The sequence below is a fragment of the Cricetulus griseus genome, chromosome 2 (genome assembly GCF_003668045.3).
Source record: "Cricetulus griseus strain 17A/GY chromosome 2, alternate assembly CriGri-PICRH-1.0, whole genome shotgun sequence".
NCBI classification, from domain to species: Eukaryota; Metazoa; Chordata; class Mammalia; order Rodentia; family Cricetidae; genus Cricetulus; species Cricetulus griseus.
The window spans coordinates 349,338,748-349,359,732 of NC_048595.1; the positions used below are offsets into that span (position 1 = coordinate 349,338,748).

Below are 20,985 nucleotides of genomic sequence, written 5' to 3' on the forward strand. Positions count from 1 at the left end.
GTAGACTTCCTACAACTGTTACTTTGCTCTGTGCCATGTCTGGGAAAAGTAGGCATTTGCTCACATCTCCTTATTATGATGCAGATTACTAATTATATTTGAAGACATCCAGTTATGCATTTGATACATATTTTTGGATAATTCCAAGTTAAACTCTTTTCAGGGTATTTACCTTTTTGGGTTTTGTTTTTAACCTGGTGACACTTTCTTTCTCTGTTTTCTATGATTAGTAAAAATAGCTCTAAATTAGGTTATAGAATACTCTGTTGGATAGTGTATTTCTCACACAACAGTTTTTCCCTTATAGCAATGTTCCAGTGGGGAGTTAACTGTGCACAACATAAGGGATTTAAAGCTTTAACCTGTGAATATTTACCATAAACTATGGTGAATTATTTGGTTTAATTTGCTTTCCTCTACTTGTACAAGATAGTTTATCTCTGTATTAGCAAAGTGTTCTCTGTAAATGTGATTTTATTTGAAGTAACATGTAGACTGGCTGAAATAATTCTCAAAGCAGCTTTGAGTTTTAAATCTTTTTTTCCCTCTAGAAAATGGCAATGCTCATGAAGAACTCATTACAATGCCTTAAGCACCTCGATCTATGGAACTCCTGAAATCTGTAATAATTTTACCCGATCTCGTTTTCAGACAAAAAGATGCCAAGCCTTACTTTGTTGCCTAAATTCTATATCACTATTTTAGTTCACCCACTGCAAGCTTATAGTGTGACAGTAACTGTATATACACACAGAATTACATTTGCCCAAGAATGAGTATTGGTTTTGGAGACATACATTTTCACACGGTACGAGAACTGAATAGGCGTCTTTATCATGAACATTCGGTTGATGACATGAGCTTCGCTATTGGAAGAAAAATGTGGAAAGTTTTTGTTGTTGTTGTTGTTGTTGTTTTCTGTTATCTGTTTTTCTTTGAAGCATCAAATAGGATATTGATATTTTGGGGGCACTTAAGCTATTTACTTACTGTGACTTAAGGAGCTGTGATAAAGTGAGCCATGCTCCCACTGTGCATTTCATACAACTATTACTAAAACTTCTTTGTGGAAGAATTTATCTACTCATCAATACTGTTCTTATTGTGCCATTTCCAGCAGCAGTAAAGAGACCTCCCTTCTGAACCAGTTTTACTCTGCCAGTTTACTTTCGCTTAGAGTCCTGCAACATATCTCAGAGACTCCCACAGAGGGCTCCTGTAGTTTTGTGAGGTGTCTGGGGTCACTATTATGTTTGAACATTCCCCAGGAAGTACAAACAGTCTCAATTGTCTAATTAAGTAAAACAATGAGTGCTCTAGAAATTTCAAACGATGTGACATTGTTCCTTCTCCCGAAAAAGAACATGCCAAGAAGTCAATTATTAGACAATCTAAAATTACCTTTTTTTTTGAGAGCTGATTTTATGTAATAAGCTAAAGAGACTGATGAAATTTTGTGATTATCAATGATGAACATGTTCAGTATTCTTTCTCTTTCGTTTCTGAGACTGGAATTTTGGCATTGCCTTGAAGTAGGGAACAGGGCATTGTGCAAGGAGTACTCGCAGAATCCTTGAACAGCAGCAAGCTCCACGTGATATACATATTCGGCAGATGATTTACGGGTTAGAGACATGCTGTGACCTTTCTTTCCCAACTGCAAACAGATTAAACAGAGCTGATTAACTGAGACTAAAAACACTGGGTTATTTTCTCTTTTGAGGGTCTTTGACAAATCCTCCCCCCAACCCTCCCACTTCATTCACTTGCAAATCGTCCTGCCCAAAGGGGTCTGCACAGCCCATCCTAAACCTGGAGCCCTGCAGCGCCATCAGCTGCAATATCTTCTTATATGAGCAACGTTTCTTATTAATCAGAAACGCGGAATGGAAGCCAATCAGAGAGTTCCTTTGCTTTCAGATTCCTGCCTGTCTGAGTTAAAAGTGGTGCTGAAAGAGAGGCACAGTGAGATGCATGAAGATTCCGCTGGGAAGACACTATGAAAAGGGAAGAGAAGGAATGAGGCAGAAGCAACAGCAGAATCGAATCGCCTGCTGAGCGAGGCTAACTCAGTTCCATTGCTTAACAAGGTAAGCGTTATTTATTTGCTGGGAAAGAGAAGCTTCACAGTTCTTGTTTTCTTATAATATAGCATAGACACTGCTTTTCTCCTCGCAACTATTTATTCTGGGCTATTCTGCTCTCTTTCAATATTTGGCAGCAGGTAATATGTTCTATAGTATTAAAGATATATATGTATCCCTCTGCTCAGGACAAAAACAAGTAGTGCTTGCTTCTTATTTGACTTTTTAAAATTGCTGATACTCACCAAGCTATTTTAATAGTCCTTAAATTTGCTTTTGGATTATTATTGTTACCATAAAATCAAAGTTCAAACCATGTTAGTTCTTTGTGGTGGCTTTGAATTCCCCCTTTTATAAAAATGACATTTGTACTCTTATTTGTTTGAATTCAAAATGGTCTTCCAGTTTTCTCATAACTTTTGTTAACTATTGAGTCAGAATTATTTGAAAATGTAAAAGGCCCATTATTCATAATTTGAATTTCTTTTTGCAGTTATAAGAATGTGACAGTAGATTTGAAATATGTTTTATATGTCATTGGGATTCATGAGTTAGAGTTAATGTAAGAATTTTACCTGGTAGCAGACATTCCTGAAAATGCATATAGCTCTTATTAATAGAAACCTTCTATATGTATATACCTCTTGGCTGTAATTGGATAACATAAATTAATGTTGAAACTTTATGAAATTGAGAAAGTCTGCTAAAGGCAAAATTTGGCATTTTTAGGTTTGAAATAATAAGAAAATGCATTGATTTACCAAAATAATTGTTGCTGTGCCTTTCCATTGCAGAATCAATGTCACAGTTCATTTTAAGTCATTTCTTGTAAGCACAATGATCGTCAAAACAGGCTTGATTGTTTTTTATAATGTCTCTAGAATGTTGTAAAATTTAGCCACTGGGTGAAATTCTCAGAGACCATTTTATTTAAAAGTGGCATAATGAAAGTCACCAACTGCAGAAAATAAGTTTATAATAATTGGTCTGATCAATGCTTTGATGGAAATATAATGAATTATAGATTTTTGAAAACTTTGTCTTTTGTTGAGATTTGTTGTCATTTCTGATCTGTGGTAAACACAAGAGATTTCTAAGCATATTTTTCATAATATGCATACATCATGTAGTCTGAAAAGATATGAATTTTATGATATCAAAGAAAAGTGACAACTTCTGTGATGTAGGACAGAATCTTCACTTGGCTTCCTTTTGTGATTTCTATGAAATAACAAGAATTACCTATCTTCCATGTTCTTAATATGATTAGAAAAATCTCCTGCATTTGGCAAAATATAATTTATATTCTCTGATTCTCAAAGTGATCTATTGCACAAGCAGTGCTGTGTCAAGTGAGGAACGGCTATGTGTAACTATGAAAATGGTGAATGCCAGTTTCAACAGATATTATGAAAGATAGTGAAGATCAAATAGCAGGCTGCTTCATCACGTAAGAGCTTGGATAGAAATGAGCAGCATGTGTCTATATTCTGTCACCAAATTTTTCACCAGATCAACTGAAGTATTCTGTAGTGCAGTGTAATACAGTATTATATGTGCTTAATAGAAACTATTTAAATGCTAAAACAATGTCTCATATAATTAGAGATTTTCAAAAGTGAGATTTAAAGTATAAGTTATAAGCAAACTATTTCTTGCAATAATGAATGAAGTAATGTTTTAGAGAAGCAGATGGTAATATCAGTTTAAAAGCAATGAACCAAACTTCAGGGTAAACAAAACCAATAATTCTAATAAGGAAATAGTCATATAAGGTAGTATAATTTTCTGAGATGGAAAATGTGGTTTTCCTGTATCACACCTTTTAAGTACATGAAACACTATTTGAACTGGTTTATGTAACTGGGAGAGCATTATTAGGCTTATGTGTACAATTAAAATAAAAAATGCATTATGATATCTGGGTACCCAGATTATAACTCAAATTGATATGAAATTATGTTTTTCAATTCTGTGTTGCTTTGCTTGACTTGATAACCAGAACATGGATGTGAACCCCTTCTGAATGTCACCTTGCATGGAGTGGCATCACTTTTGCATTTTACTTTGTTCCTTTGCATACACAGCTTATTAAATACAATGTCCTGTCTATTATACACTCACCAGGTGAGCTAGATAATTTTAATGTCTTTTCCTATGTAGTAATCTTTCCTCTGGTATACTATGAAACATATATTACTTTCTACAATGGTTCTAGAATGCATGAAAGATATCAGCCACTATGTTTTAGCAAATTCTTAAAACTCTGAAATAAAAGTTATGTGCAACATGACAATTTGATAATTGCCAGAAAGAATCAGTTGAAATCAGGGTTACTTTAAAGAGTACATACAAGTGGGACATCAGTAAATGTTGGCTGTGACTTGTTCTCTCTGGAAGTATTGCTGGATCATTACCTGGCTGCAAGACAGAAGCTTCAATGAATTGATGGTTAGTTTTATCCTTTTTCTGTTCACATAAATGCACATTTAAATGTAATATAGAATTAAATGTGCACTTTAAAAAATTGTGATTCTTTGAAAGATGTAGAATATGTATGTATTTCTTATATTGCATCCAGGAGAAAACAAAGCCTTAGAATTATTTGGTTACATACAGAAGGGGGTTTGATTAGCTATGAAAAACTGGCAAAGCTACCTGTAAAAATTTTAATGATGAAACTTTGATTAGAAAGATGGCTAGATATAGATATTTAGATAGGTAAGTAGATAAACTAATGGTAGGTTGTGGCTGATTAATGAAAAGTTATAAAGATGGTAGATTTGTGATAGATATTGGTAGATAAGGTGGATGATATATAAATGGGTGATAGAGTGGAAGTATGAAAAGCAGATGTCTAATAGATAGACAATGATAGATCAGAGAGACAGAGAAAGAGAGAGAGAGAGAGAGAGAGAGAGAGAGAGAGAGAGAGAGAGAGAGAACAAATGGAATGTAATAACTCTTCTGTGGTTTTAAAAATCCTGACAGAGATTTGTCTTCAGGAGTTACTTCAGTTCTCTTACTGGAACCACCATTATGCTCATCAGTAAAGCATGGCAAGCGTTGTGCAGGGAGGGGAGCCTCTTTTCACTTATAACCCTTTCCATGGGAGCGCTAACATGCTAATGTAATGATACCTAAATTTAGCACTCTTAGAGCAGGTCTTACAGCCACATTCCAAATGCAAAGTGGTGGAAAGTATGGATTCTCCAGAGCCTGACCAAGACATTATACAGGAACACTCACTATCATAAAATGTCTCCCCCAGTGTAAATGTCACTATCTGGAATTTTTTTTATTCCAGATATTTTTTATTTTGTTTATTCCTCAGAATTTTGTATACATAATAAAATATGTATCTTCCCTCATTTCTGTCCCACATTTCAATCCTCCAGTCCCCCCATATCCTCCCAACTTGTCTACTTCCTAACCTCATGTTTTTTTTTTGTTTGTTTGTTTGTTTGATAGCCCATAAATCTAACTGTGGTACATAAATGTGTAGGGACATTGCTGAGTAGATTAAAGCATTTGTTGTGTGAAAATTTATTTTATTGGGTGCGAACCAACAATAGAAACAAAACATCATGGTTCTTATTTTTATTGTGTTTGTGGGGGATGGTTGTGTTTATTTTTATTTTGGACCTTATTTCACATTTAGAACAGCAGAAGTGGAATGATAGAAGTCTCATATATTTTAATAATAGTCAAAGCTGGTACTTCTATTTTATTAATTTAGCAATGTCTAAATCAGTCACACAATGAATGAACACTCTAGTATTTTCTCTTTGTTTCAACTAGAAAGAAATTTTTGATCTTTTTAGTTAATGGAACTTGTAAGTTGTTTCACACGTATGACTAAAAAGACTTCTTCATATCATTTAGGAATTGACTCCATATTTATGAAGAGCATGGGCGATTTAATTGGATGTTATCTCCTATTTCACTTCTAACATATAACTTTTAATGGAAATGTTAGTTACTAACAGCTGTTATTTGGATTTTCATTTTGAAAGTTTAATACATTCTTAACTACACTTGTGGAAGGAATTATGTCTGGCAGAATTTACATTAGAGAATGAAACACCTACAACGTTCTTGTATGATTGCCATAACTTCCAATACAAGGTGGATCCTTTCTACACATTTTTTGGCAGTACATTAGGAAAGTCATATTAATCAGGAAACAGTGTGTTTGGGAATAAGTCATATTAACCAAGAAACTATGTTCTTGGGAAGGTGTTCTATCCAAAGAGAGATTGAATAGAACATGATGTGGTTAAGGCAAAGGAATACTGGTAATTTATTCCTTTGGTCTAACAACAATGTAGAAGTACGTCAGCTTGTAGATGTACTTTCAGGAAATTGGCCCTCATAACCCACCCATCATGTAACTTGCACTCTGTCCTACACACACACACACACACACACACACACACACACACACACAATGTGGCAAACATGTGATTTACCTCTTCTCCCATCAAATAAATAAATAGACATCAATATTACAAAGTAGTGTACATATACATATGCTCCCATGAACATACACACACACACACACACACACACACACACACAACACACACACTACACACACACACCACACAACACACACACCACACACACACCACACACACACAACACACATATATATATATATATATATATATATATATATATATATATATATATGCTTTAGTAAAAGTGCAGTATTAACCAGAACCATTCTTTAAGGGACAATTTTTCTATCAGGTATGTGTCTATCCTCCACAAGCTGGATACAGTAGAATTTCATGTATTTTGCTGAAGTGTTTCACCAAATATCCATATCTGGGTGTTTTATTATAATAATCCAGAAGACGTCAAAAAATATTTAAAAAATAGATAAACTATCTAGTTCAAATTACACAGTAAAATGTTTGTATTTCAAATGATTATCCGCATTTATAGATGTTAATATTGAAATGTATATATTTGCACATATTGCTACATAATTATCTGACATGTTCATATGGACTGGATGCATTTACAAAAAATTGAAGGAAATAACATCATTATTTCTATGTGTACATAAAAGTTAATGTATAGCCTTTAATTATTATAATGATGAAATATAAGAGAACTTAACTGTGTATCAAGTGGTTATAGGCAATAAATATATCAGAGAAAATAATAAAACTAGCATTAGAATAATTTTATTTCCCCCAAAATTAAACTGAAGTGTTCTGTGAGTTGTAAGAGATTTAGGTAATTTAGTGCATATTGTGAGTTAGACTCTTTGAAAAGCTGTGCCTAGAAACAACCGATTCCACTTAATCTTCACAGTTTTGAGACCTGTATAAAATATAATCTCTTTGCCCACACATATGGTGGGTGGGGAAACTGTTACATAAAATATAGATTATAATGAAATTAAATCCCCATTTTGAGATATAGCAAAAATACCTCAATAATTTTACATTAGTCACTACAAAGCCTTCATAGTATAATGTGGATTTCAAATTAATAAACTGATGACTTTATTTAATTAAGGGTCATCTTAATAGACACTTAATTTATTTACATTAATAGAGGGAATTTATAATATTCTTCAGAGCAGATTTCTTTTATAATAAAAATGTTGTACAAATATTTAAAAAGCTTTGTTTTATATAGGCATAAATACACATTACTAATAAAATAGCCAAGGCTAAATTCTTTCTGTCTTTTTTTAAAAAAAATTTCAATAAACTTTTTTAAAGTTTTGTTTTAATTTACCATGGATCCCTATCTCCTGATGACTTTGTTTTCTTTTCTTTTTTATTTAAATTAGAAGCAAGCTTGTTTTACATGTCTATCCCAATTCCCTTTCCCTCCCCTCTTCCCCTGCCACCAAACAAACCAAATTCCATCCCCTATCTGCTCCCCAGGTGAGGTCTTCCATGGGATATTCAAAGTCTGTCATATCATTTGGAGGAGGGCCTAGACCCTCCCTCGTATGTCTAGGCTGAGAGAGTATCCCTCTATGTGGAGTGGGCTCCCAAATCCATTCACGTACTAGGTATAAATATTGATCCACTATTAGAGAACACATAGATTCACCTAACCTCCAAACTGACATTCTCATTCAGGGGGTCTGGAACAGTCCTATGCTGTTTTCCCAACTATCAGTCTAGGGTCCACGAGCTTCCCCTTGTTCAGGTCATCTGTTTCTGTGAGTTTCTCTAGCCTGGCCTTGACATCTTTGCTCTTCACTCTTCTCTCTCTGCAATTGGATTCAGAGTTCAGCTCAGTGTTTAGCTGTGGGAATCTGCTTCTGCTTCCATCAGCTACTGGATGAAGGATCTAGAATGGCATAGGCTTATCGCATTATCTTATGAAATAGTTCAAAACAGTTCAACTAGAGTTGAAAATATCAAGATTTTTATTTGGATTTCTGACAGTGAGCCCCATTTCAAAAATTAAATAAATAACCCTGTAACATACTTTTAAGGATAATTATTTATAAAAGAGTTTTCATCTACCTTGTGCTATTTTATTCAGAAGTCAGTTGTTTAATAGAATTTTTGACAATGAAGAGAGGCATTATATTTTCAAATCAGCATAACTTTGCTTTCTAATGAGTTGTATAAGATGAAAAAAGTGAATGCTGTAATGGAGTGTTGCTTATAAATATTCATGGTGATATTAGTGTGAACCATTAAAGAAAAATTGCCACCAAGTGGCAGAGTAACATGTATGTATTTATTTATCTGTGGGATGAAATATTATTACCAATAATCCCTATGTCTATATTTAACCTGTATGTAAAGATTAGATATAAATATAAATGATATATTTTAAATTCACTAACCTGGTTTCAAGGCATCTTTTGAACTTGATTTCTAATAGCAGCTATGTAATGCAATTTTAATTGGGCAAGAAATTTAGGGATTGAAGAAGGCTTATGACTAAGGGAGATTAAGAATAAAGGAAAACTTGTTTCTGATGTCATTCTTTTCAACTTTTTGCATGTCATAAAGCTACTTTGAGTTTACAAACATTCATAGTCAAGAATAAATTTTGAAAACTACATAGGAAAATTGATTAATAGCAAGGAAGAGAGATCTTTCCAGAGTGTACTCAAAGGAAGAGCCATGCAAAGGTTCTAATTTAATAGATACTGACACAGACTCTGTGTTTCTTCCCCGTGTGAGGCAACGAACAGAGATGCTCCATTGTAAATGGGAGGCTTCTCACTCTTCCCTTACACATGAATTCAGAAAATTCCCTTCATGACATAGCAATATATTCCTTTAGTCAAAACCCTTGAGGGAGTAACACACTTTTAGGTCACAGATATTTTTCCTATTTTCTTTCATTGGCTCTACAAATTTGTTTTAAAAATTAGAAAAATGTAAAGATAAAATAGTCATTAGGAGTTTGAGGTAACCCTGCCCACAGTTTAAAATTATTTCATGTAACAGTCTAACAGTTTTGGAGAAGCTTCTCTCCTTAATGATGCATGAGTGGTATATTGCACCTTATTGGGAAATAATATTGTAAAATTAAAATTCCATCTATCATCTATCAGTCTGTCTATATATCTATGTATCTATCATCTATCTATCTCTATTCATCATTTATGAATCTATCTGTCATCTCTTTCTATTTCTATCTCTCTATATCTATCATCTATCTATAATTTATCTATGATATCTCTATATATATATATATATATATAGATATCTGTGATCTCTCTCTCTCTCTCTCTCTCTCTATATATATATATATATATTATCACATTGGCTTTCCACAAATTTAGAATATCTGTAAAATCACTAATATTAAAGGTTATATTTTTATTATTTAACTTAATACTCCTTTTTTCAAAATAAAAGTTTTTGTAGTTTTTTTCCAGTACTAAGATTCCCTCAGGCAGAATTCATAAGAAGATAATTACATGTTTTATGAGAAAAATTCCATTTGAACAAAATTATTTTTAAACAATTTAAAGAAACAATGTAGAAAGCAAGTAAGATCACTGTTTTTTTTAAATGTAGTGTGTATTATCCCCTGCCTCCTAACACACACACCAATAAGAAATATCAGAAAACACATTTATATTCATAGGTTTATATTGTGCTGTGCAGTACTCCATCACTTCTTCCTGAGATTGGCTTGTCTCCTTGGGCTTTCCTCTCTCACCCTGTGTAGTAGTGCAGCTGTTTTCTGTACGTATCTACTATGTGGTATCTTCCCATTATCATTATTCCCACCCCTCTTTTCTTCCACTTCAAAGACACAGTGCATTTAAGGGTAAGCATCTATGCATTTTAACTTGGCTTTCATTCTGGGAGATGATTCAATTGGTAACAGGAAGTGCTAGTTCCAACATAAGGATTCATTACATGCCGGGAACTAATGTGATTTTGTCAATATGGTCCACCACCAATTTTAGAAACCCTTTGCTCTTTCCTCCTCCCCTGCTTTCACTGTCTGACTGGAAAAGGGCTTGGGATGGGGGAAGGTAAGTATTATCAAATCCACCAGATTTAAGAAGTGATTGCAGAACAAGTTTGTCACTTCTGGGTGACAAGAACAAGTGCAGGAGAAAAGTCCCACACACAAAATGGCAACTTGTGGATGGAAAGTTGTGATGGAAAATATAAACAAAAACGGGAAATCAAAGAATTGAAGTCACCATTATAATGTTCTTAAGGGAGATGGATTGGGGGAAATTAATTTTCAACACATTCTTACATCTAGAGCAGAACACTGGATCAATTCTATCCTTTAGGTTAAGAAGAAAGTTCATAATTCACATGTTCTAATGCTCTGTTGAAGAAAAGCAGTCTGTCTGAATATGTGCATGTTGGTGGAAAATGATGCTACTGATATATCCACAATATAGTGTGTGATCTTACCAGGATGCTGCCTTAGCAATTCATTTTTCTTTATTTAAATTGAACAATTGTGAAAATGAATTTTATATTATATATCAGTAAATGGTCTTTACATTGGCTGGTTAACTTATTTGTTTGTATTTTTCCTTCTCTTCATTAACTCTTATTGAATGAAAAGCAGAGCATTGTAGTGCATTAGTAGTATCTTCTGTCTTGCAATGGTCATGATTATAGATGCCACTGTCCCAACACTGTCAGTTTCCAATAATTCCTTTCAACTAACAATGGTGATAATACCTCCCCCACCCGTGTGTATGAACTCACTCACCAAAGAAAATCACTTTACATTTTACTGTACAGTTAGAAACAAATATAAGAGCACAGCACACCTAACCAGTAGAATTAAATTCATGCAAAAGAAATTTGTCCGGTGTGTGTAATCGTCTGCATTATAAACATTTTACATCATTTCAGTTATGCAGTCAGTCAGGTGCTGAGGCTCATCCTAACCTTGAGGATGCTCTGTGAAACAGTGGTGGGCAGGAACTTTGCCTGGCATTTCCAGGAACCTGGTTTCTTATTTAAAAATAAAACAAAGCCCACACAGACTTCAGGTAGGGAAGAAGCTAGTTTGAAAATAAGGTGATAGTATAGTTCACAAAATTGTTTGACATAAATGACAGTGGCTATGTGATTGAGGCTATTCAAACCCTTATTAGATTAGGCTCTTTCTTTTAAAGGGTATTGAAGCATGCTAACTTTACTTGTCATTTTACTTGGGTGAGGTCTATATGACCGACATGTTAGAATTTTTTCTCTGCTGATCATGCCCGTTTTTGTAATACTTTTAGCTTAATCCTATTTATGTGCAATTTAGCATAGGCATACATTTGGTTACTTTATTTTGCATGTATCCAAAACCCATGTAGGCAGGACCTACAGGTCATCTCTAATGTTCTTATGTATTAAGTATTTGTTTGAGTATCAACTATCCAAATTAATGGTCCTTACTGGGAGGAGAAACTTACTAAATTGTTCTGAGAAAGAGGTGCATGAAGTTCAATGAAGGTGGGGACTTAGGTTGCTGACAGGTCACTCAGTGCCTGGTTAGGAGAGGGATATGTGGGATAGGGATATTCAGGACACACACAGGCTAAGGTCTCAGGTTAGCAAGTATCCCATTCTTCTAGTAGCATGTGTGTACATCTCATAAAGCATTCTCGTAAGACGTTCAGCTCTTCCTTTTTCCTTTCCTATAGTGTTTTCTCATTCAATTATTGCCCCTAAAATGAAAGTAAGTAATATTATGTTAAAACACAAACAACAAGAGTATTTAAATACCTGTTAAAACTTGCGATTCAAATTTTGTGATTATTCTACTCTAGTATAATTCACTAATTTGAAGAAGAGATATGTAGAGAGGAAATGTTAGGTAGACATATCTTACATGCCAGATGTAAAAATTCTAAGAGAAATACCTGTCATATATTATTTTCCCTGTACTACTTAGTTCTTTGAGCACTTTGTTATTTTGAAAATCAATGCAATATTTATTTGATTCTTATTTGTGTGCTCAAAGTGATCCTTCTTTTTAAAGTATTTCTTTATATTGTTGAGATTTTAATATAATAACATATATTCTCCTTTATTCTTTCACTCTTCAAGAAGTTTCCTGTCACCCTTCCTGATTTTAAGACCCATGAACCATTTTCTTATTGCTTTAAAATTCATATGTATTTCTAACACATAAAGGCAGTCTGCTCAGTTTGTATAATGCTATTTGAATGTATGGTCTGAGGCTGACCATTTAATATTGGATAACCAATTGGCATGTTCTTCCCTTAAGAAGACTATTTATCTTATATTCATCATTCCATAGTTGCTTGTAGCTCTTTGGATGGAGTTAAGGCTGGCAGAACATTCCCTGACTCACACTATAGCATGTCTACTATTGTTATCCTTTAGCAGCTCTCATTTAGACAGTCATGTTAATGGGTTTAGTTTCTGACATCCCCAAGATACTCAATATCACAACAAACTGTTATCCTCTGGCTTTGAGAATCTTTCTGCATCTTCTTCTGCAGTGATCCCCAAGCCATGGGTTAGGGAATTTTATTGTAGATTCAAGCACTGGGGCTGGGCTCTCAAACTCTGCATTTTGATTGATTTTGGTTTTCTGTAATGGTCTCCTGCTGTTGCTAGTAGAAGTTTCTGTGATGAATGTTTAGAACTACACTTATGTACTGGTATAAACAAAATAAAGAATGCATTTACAGGCTATGCTGGTATAGTAAAATGATGGTCATATCTTCTCCTTCCAAACCCATGACTTCAGTAACCCTTTGTAGTTGACTGGGTTTCCCTCTTGTTGAGCAAATCTTCGGTCCAATTAGATACCTGTTGTGCACAGCAAAGATTTATTTGCCTTTTTTGTCTTGTGGTTGTGGTTCATAACTGTAATTAGCTGGGTATAACTATTGGTTGCTTCCTCTTTTTTGATAGTCCTATGGCACCTGTTGCTATCATGAAAGCTGAATTTCCAGAAGGAGGCTTTCAGAGCATTTCTAGCTCAGTGACCTCTGGGCACTATGTCTAGTACATGATATGTTTATCAAGAGGTACATAATTTCCACTTTTGTGGGGGCAACAAAGAGCAGTAATAAGAATATCTTGTAATGTTTTGGACCATTCTGGGACAACCCTGACCAAGAACTGAAAAGCGGATTTGTCACAACTTCTTTTGGGGATTTTTTTGTTTTGTTTTGTTTTGTTTTTCGAGACAGGGTTTCTCTGTAGCTTTGGAGGCTGTCCTAGAACTAGCTCTTGTAGACCAGGCTGGTCTTGAACTCACAGAGATCCGCCTGCCTCTGCCTCCCGAGTGCTGGTATTAAAGGCATGAGCCACCACCACCCTGCTCTTTTGGGGATTTTAATTGATGTTTTTGCCCTTGGAGGGAGAAATAAAAGCTCAACTGGGAAATTTTTATTTAAACTACATACATGTATTTATGTACCAAATTACATGTATCATATGTATTTGGGGGTTGATAGTTAATACTGTTCCTGATAATTTGTGACACACACACATGTGCATATGTAGCAATAATAAATGAAAAGTCCATGAATTTGAACAACAGCAAGTAGGTTACATGAGGAGATTTGAAGGAAGGAGGAGAGGAAGATGACAAAGAATTATATTGTAATTTCAGAAAAATAAACAAATTATAAAACATAGTGATTCTAATTTCTAATATGTGCTTCCTAATATGCTTAATTGTAGTAACAAATAAAGTATAGAAGTTTGTTAACTCACTAAGAGTTTCTTTGTAGCCAATTTTCTTTTGTTGTATTTAATAGGCAGGTGGTTTTTCATATTGATTACACATTATTTCATTTGTAAAATATAATAATCAAGAATTTATATTGGTACGCACAAATTACTGGTAGTAAGGACAGGCTGAATATCAGAGCCAAAGACCATAGGTATGAAAAAGAAATTTGCTCCATACGTCAAGGGTAAGCTTCAGAAAACTTTTTAATATTGTGATGCTCTATGAAATTCCTGTGTGAAATTTCACACATTATAATCACATTTTAAGATTCCTAAGGGGCTAAAAATAGATAGTAATGTCAGCATTGTGATAAGGAATACTTGACTATAGTTTTAATTAGAACTTGGTAAACTTTGTTGGAGAATCCACAAATAAAATGAACAATTGAACCTTATGATTAAATTTATGGTTGTTGAAACTGGGAGGGTTTTGATATTATAAATCTCAACATTTATACATTTTATCATATCATAGGTTCACAATTCATATGATGAAAATATTTTCTTTCACTTTGAGTACTATATGTTTTATAAGCTCTTGCAACTTGGAAAATAATTCTAAATATCTTAGACTACAGTATATTAAGTTAATTAGCTAAAGTTTAAACAAGTACATTCATTTCCCTTGTACCTTAGAGATACAAGTGATCAGGAAAAGACTTTGAAGTTAGTGGAAATATCAGTGTTTCATGTCATAAACTCAATGTCAGATATTTAACTCCTTTTCATCATTGTTATGATTTTATTCTTTCATTCTTTCTGTTTTGTTATGACTAAAATAAATGACATTCTTGACCTTAAAATAAAAAAGGGTTTTTAATAAATGTTGTTTGTTTTCAGAATGTTTTAATCATCTCTATAAAAAAGATGGACTCATAGTTACACATATATAATCTTCAATACAATTACTGTAAATATAATATTACTATTTGCTAGCAGTATTTTTATCAGGATGACAATCTCTAAACTGTGTAAAATACTGTACATTGACAAGATTTTTAAAATAAAGTGTTTAAATTATATTGCAAAGTAAATTTATAAAGAAGTATTGGTGTCTAATACTTATTAATTTTGACTGTGTAGCATTGTACTTTGCATTGCATAGACATGATTTATTAATACCTTTAATATCTTTTCTTCAAATAAGTGGCTTATCTGAAATGTTCACTCTTCACCAATACAATATTAGAATTTTACTAAATATGATTCATTTGAAAATGAGCATTTCTAAATATAGTATAATATTTGAACCCACTGTCTTTGTGCCATTAAAGTCTTCCTTCTTTCTGGCTAAATGCAAAAGACTCATTTCTGCTTAGGTAATGCATGACAACAACCTGATGTGTCTGCTGGGTTCTGTGTCTATCTCCAGATCCTTCTGTATAATGCTAACATACAGCAGATCTCACTACTCTTTAACATGCAGAATTCAGTAAAAGCTTCTAACAGTTGAACACTGCATAGGGTGTGACTTCCTTCAAAGGACAAGAGAATGTTAAGGATTTGTAATTCTTGAATTCTTTCAAAGTCTCCCACTGAAAATCCCCCTTCAAATCTTTGTAATTTTCAGTTGGAGTATAAGTTGAATATTTCTTGTCTTTTCCATAAGAAAATTTAAAATACATAACAACAGCAACTCTTGACTTCATAGGATTGGCTTTCTGAAAATGTTCACTCCTATCACAGTCTCTAAGAGCATATTCATATTATTTTTTTTTTCATTTTACTGACAGGTTTAGCTTTTCCTCATTGTAACTACCAATTCCCTGTGGGTAATGTTATCCTGTTCTTGCAGCTGTTTCCCAAGCAAAGACAATATTAATTATAAATGTTCAGCCAATTACTCAGGCTTATTAGTAACTAGCTCTTACATTTTAAGTTAACCCGTATTTCTTTTTTTTCCTCGATTTTTTATTTAAATTAGAAACAAGATTATTTTACATGTCACTCCCAGTTCCATCTCCCTTCTCTCCTCCCTGGTACCCACAACTAACACCCTATACATCTCATATCCTTTCTGCTCCCCAGCGAGGGTGAGGTCTTCCATAGGGGGTCTTCAGAGTCTGTCAAATATTTTGAGCCTAGGCCCAACCCCTGAGTGTCTAGGCTCAGGGAGTATCCCTCTATGTGGAATGGGGTCCCAATGACCATTCCTACGCTAGGGATAAATACTGATCTACTAAAAAAGGCCCGATAGATTTCCAAGGTCTCCCCACTGACACCCACATTCATTCGGTCTGGATCAGCCTCATGATGGTTTCCCAGCTATCAGACTGGAGACCCATATTTCTTATTCATTCTTTGCCACATAGAGGTACCTTTATTAGCATGTCACTTTCATCCTCTGCTCTATTTCTGGCTGGCAACTGCAGACTCCACCCTTCTTCCTCCTACCATTCTGCTAGTCTTGCTTTCCTGCCTAACTTTATTCTGATCAGCTACTAACCAGTCATGTTCTTTATTAAAACAATCAGAGCCACAAATAATCACAGAGTACAAAGGGATTACTCCACAGCATTTCCCTTGATACCTTCTGCTGATTTGAGGAAGACTCACGCCAAGGCAACTCATGATTTTATACTCTAGAGTTTTCAGAACTCCCATTCTAGGCAGTCAACAAACTTCCCAGCCATACCTGAGCTTGCTGTTAAAAGCACCTTTGAGTTCTTGAAGGGTATGCCTTGGAATTCTTCTTTTAAAATAGTTATCAAAAGAACTGTGCTTCCTGAGTGAAGTGCTCAAATATAGTGGCACTCTTCTTTCCTAGATAAACATCAAGAAGATAGTTATCTCACTCAAAACAGACCTAAGTGTAGTTTTCAAAGTGTTAGGAAATATAATTTAAAATATTACCCAATTTTATCTTTAACATTATTTCATCAAGTTATTTAAGATATCTTAAGATAAAATACAGTTATCATTTTTCAGTAAAGTTGATAATGCTAAATTATTTTATAATCAAATGCTTCATTTCTTAATTGTCGTTTCTTTCAAACATGACATTAGAATTGAGAGGGTATCTACAACTGTATAGCCTCTTACTTTCAACTTTTCTTGTCCCAAACCAAATCAACTTGCCATTATCTTCTTTTGGAGCATAGAGGAAACAAGTCATTTTCTTAGATATTTACTCCAGTTGTAAAGAGCTGAGGTTCTAAGTCAGAAACATTAACCCCACCTCTTACTACCACTGGGGTTCAGTTCTCAGTTTCTGATTGTAAAGTATAACTATCATTCTTTAGCATATTAGTGATCATGATAATACATAATTGTTTTTAATATTTAGTACCCAATATTAACATAAGCTATTAAAACTATACTATAAAATATACTCTATTTTCAAAATATTATCTTTGACAAATTTTATTATCCTTTGAGAAAAATAATAAGTATATTTTATACTTCAATTAGAAGTTACCATTGTCTAGACACTTGGTTCTCAGCCAGTGGGTGACAACCACTTTGAGGATCAAATGTTCCTTCACTGGGTTGCCTAAGAAACTTGAAACAAAAACAGGATTCATAACAGTAGCAGCATTACTATTATAAAATAGCAATGAAAATAATTTTATGGTTGGAGGTCACTGTAACAGTAAGAAATATATTAAAGGGTCTCAGCATTAAGAAGGTTGAGAACCACTGGGTTAGGCCCTAAAATGAAGGAAGAAAATTAAAATTAATTCTGTCTTCAAAACACTGAGACTTCATACAAAGTTCTTACTTCAAAGGATAGTCTGAGATCTCAAATGATGCAGGCTACTGAAGTACTTAATGTATCATCAATAATGAATCCTGAGAATAAGGACAGTCATGAAAACACGTTTGAAAATGTAGAAAAAAATTGCTCAATATGGTTTTCAAAATACAGAGTATGAAACATCATCCCCTATTACATTGTGAAAAATAACTGAAGTTACACAAAAATCTCTTTCTTGATTCAAGGAAATAGGTTCACATCATAGTGTTTGTAATGGCACATGCAATTTTAAGGTAGTAAAAAAGAGAAGGCATATAAAATCTGATTTCTCAGTTAGAAGAAATATTTTAATTGGAAAGAATGATTCAATAAGTCAGGGATTATTGGAGCAAGAAGAAACCTGGCATTTGATTTAATTGCCTCCATCTTAAAACCATGACATATCACTTGAAATGTTCCTCATTCTGAAACACCAAGAGCCAATAAAAGACTCTTTAGAATAGATCATGTGATAAATGACACTGAGTCAATATGAATCTTTATATTCATACAGAATTATTTTAATTCATAGCTGTATAATGTGAAACACAGGAAAATATTTTTCATGAATAATTCAAATGAGCAAATTGTTTCCATTTTAATTACTAGTACTATTAGACTTGCTTTCTTTGAAAACATTAATGAGAAAACAGGATAGTTCACACCCTTCTGGTTATTACAGGAAGACTGGATTAGGATGGAGTTTTCCTATCGTTTGTGGAGCTTCCCTATCGTCTGTGAGAAGGAATGCAGGCTTAACTAACAGGTTCCTGACTTGGTGCATAGAAAGAAATACAGCTCCACTGTAGCTCATTAAAGAGAGCCAAGGGTGAGAACATAGAATCCCAACAGAAGCTGCTTCTCATTACCACTCAACTGTTTAACGTCTTCAGAGTAGATTGACAGAAAGAATAAATATTTCTAAAGACTGCTATAGTTTAAAAGTCATTTAAAGTTTTCTAAACTGTATCCTAAACTTTCAAGCAGTTCTTTACCTAACATCTATTTTCCAGGAAGCAAACTATTAAACAAGAAAATTAGATTCCAACAATGCCTGAAAACACCTGATACTGTATAGTAGACTCACACACCTAACCTTGCCAAGACCTTACTAAGATCAAGGTTCCCATGTTGGCATTCAGTGAGGTCCCGATCTGTTCTTTCTTTTGGCTGACCTCCAGACCACAGAAGTTTCCCAACAGGGATTTCTATAAAATCTATGAGACGTGCCTTGTTTTTATTGTAACACATAACCAAAAAACTATTAAATTGTTCTACCCAAAAGTACATACTTTCTTGCATATTCTATAGGAAAGTTCAAGTTTATAGCAATTCTGTCTATTCTAACCTGCTAAAACATTCAAACATTATTCACCTAAAAATAATGTAGTTTTCACTACTTATTTTAATTTTTTATAATAACCACTTCAATGTGTGTGTGATAAACTTATTTGATTGAGCATATTATAGGTCTCTGGAGCTACAAAATTTTCCTGGTTCCTATGATATCAAATTTATTTTAACAATATCAGGATATTGAATTATACAGAGACATTTATTAAAGGAAGTGTTGGGTTTTTCCTAAAATGTCTAAACCCATTTTGATTAGATTCATTAAAACTATGGAATTCTTATGTCCAGAAAATAATGATCCCAAATTTATAACAGATAAAAGTTTGCATGCTATCTTCTATTTTAAAAACTCCATTGGCATATTATTATTTCTATAGTTTCTGTTACATAAGTTTGAGTCTAGAGAAAGAGGCACTCCTGGGCGTTTTTGAATATAGACTCACCTGGTAAAACAGGAAGACATTGTTCTCCTTGATCATGTCTTATCTGGTGTGTTTTCGAGATAATGAAAACATGAATGTGGGTGATAAGCTCCACCAAAACTCACAACAGCCATGTCCACTTCCTCAGTGTGCTATCTTGAGGAAACATAACAATTGAAGTACCTGATAGTCAATTAAACATTTTGCCTTCGAGAGCTATTTATATGAAAATTAATTATTTAGAGGCAAATAATCAATCTCCTGTCCTTGAGATTCCCTCCTGGAATTGAAGATATCTTTCTGATGATCTAAAGGGGGAAATTATTCTATTCACTAATTAAATTAATTCAATTGTATGATGCCATTTTGCAATAAAGCACTGATAATTCAGTTTTATTTTAAATGGACCTTTATTTGTAAGTTTATCTCTATTGAGTCTGTGGGAGGGAAAACTTAGTTTTTGCATTTGAAAAAAAACACCTATAGAATTGGTATACATGATCTCTTTTTCATTGTTTCTTTTCTAATCTTACATGGAGTACTATTTATTTCTAATCTATGGTTTATATGTTTCCAATATTTTGGAGTATAAAAGGTACACATGCCATAGAAACAACCTCACTGTTATTACTTTCTCATACTCTTGTAAATGTACAGAAACATTGCTATTCTTTTTACTGGAGATTTATGTCCATCTCCCTTTTTATGAGACTTTGGTTTATGAATAATTTTACTTCATAGTCTTTGAACACTTGCAATTTGTTTGCATTTCATGAGATTGTGTTTATTAGTATTTCATGAGATGCTATATTTCTTACTAGTAGACTAGAAGTTTTTAAAGTTTAAATTTAATTACTGCCCATTAATATTTCAGGAATAATAAGTGGATATTTCATCTCTAAACTTATAGCTAAATACAATGTTTATTTACAGGTGGAAGATATTTGAGCATCTGATTTGCTCAGCTAAGCTACTTGGCACAAAGTTTTGTCCCTGTTTGGATGGCTCAGAATACATTATAAAAATAGAAGGTGTTTTCATGTGCTTTCCTTTCCACACACATTGCATAAACTACAAGAAATGTTTTCCATCATCACAATCAAGAAATAATATCATTTTAGTGAAGCTATCATAAGCCCAACACTAGACTTAGGTTTTTCACTCTGAATGTTATGTCATAAACATTTTATTTT

General features: G+C 33.6%; 1 protein-coding gene across 5 annotated transcripts in view; it reads left to right on the forward strand.

Annotated features, from left to right (window-relative positions):
• The first annotated feature begins 1,514 nt into the window (after window positions 1-1,514).
• The window catches only part of Cdh9 (cadherin 9), a 128,543-nt gene continuing 109,072 nt past the window's right edge, over window positions 1,515-20,985 (forward strand). For 2 of the 5 annotated variants that reach the window (XM_035440623.1, XM_027400028.2), the window contains exon 1: window positions 1,555-2,090. The gene's annotated coding sequence lies outside the window, so the exon portion shown is untranslated. Of the gene's footprint in view, window positions 2,091-20,985 lie in introns of all 5 variants that reach the window. The other 3 variants (XM_035440622.1, XM_035440621.1, XM_027400030.2) reach the window with 3 other exon arrangements.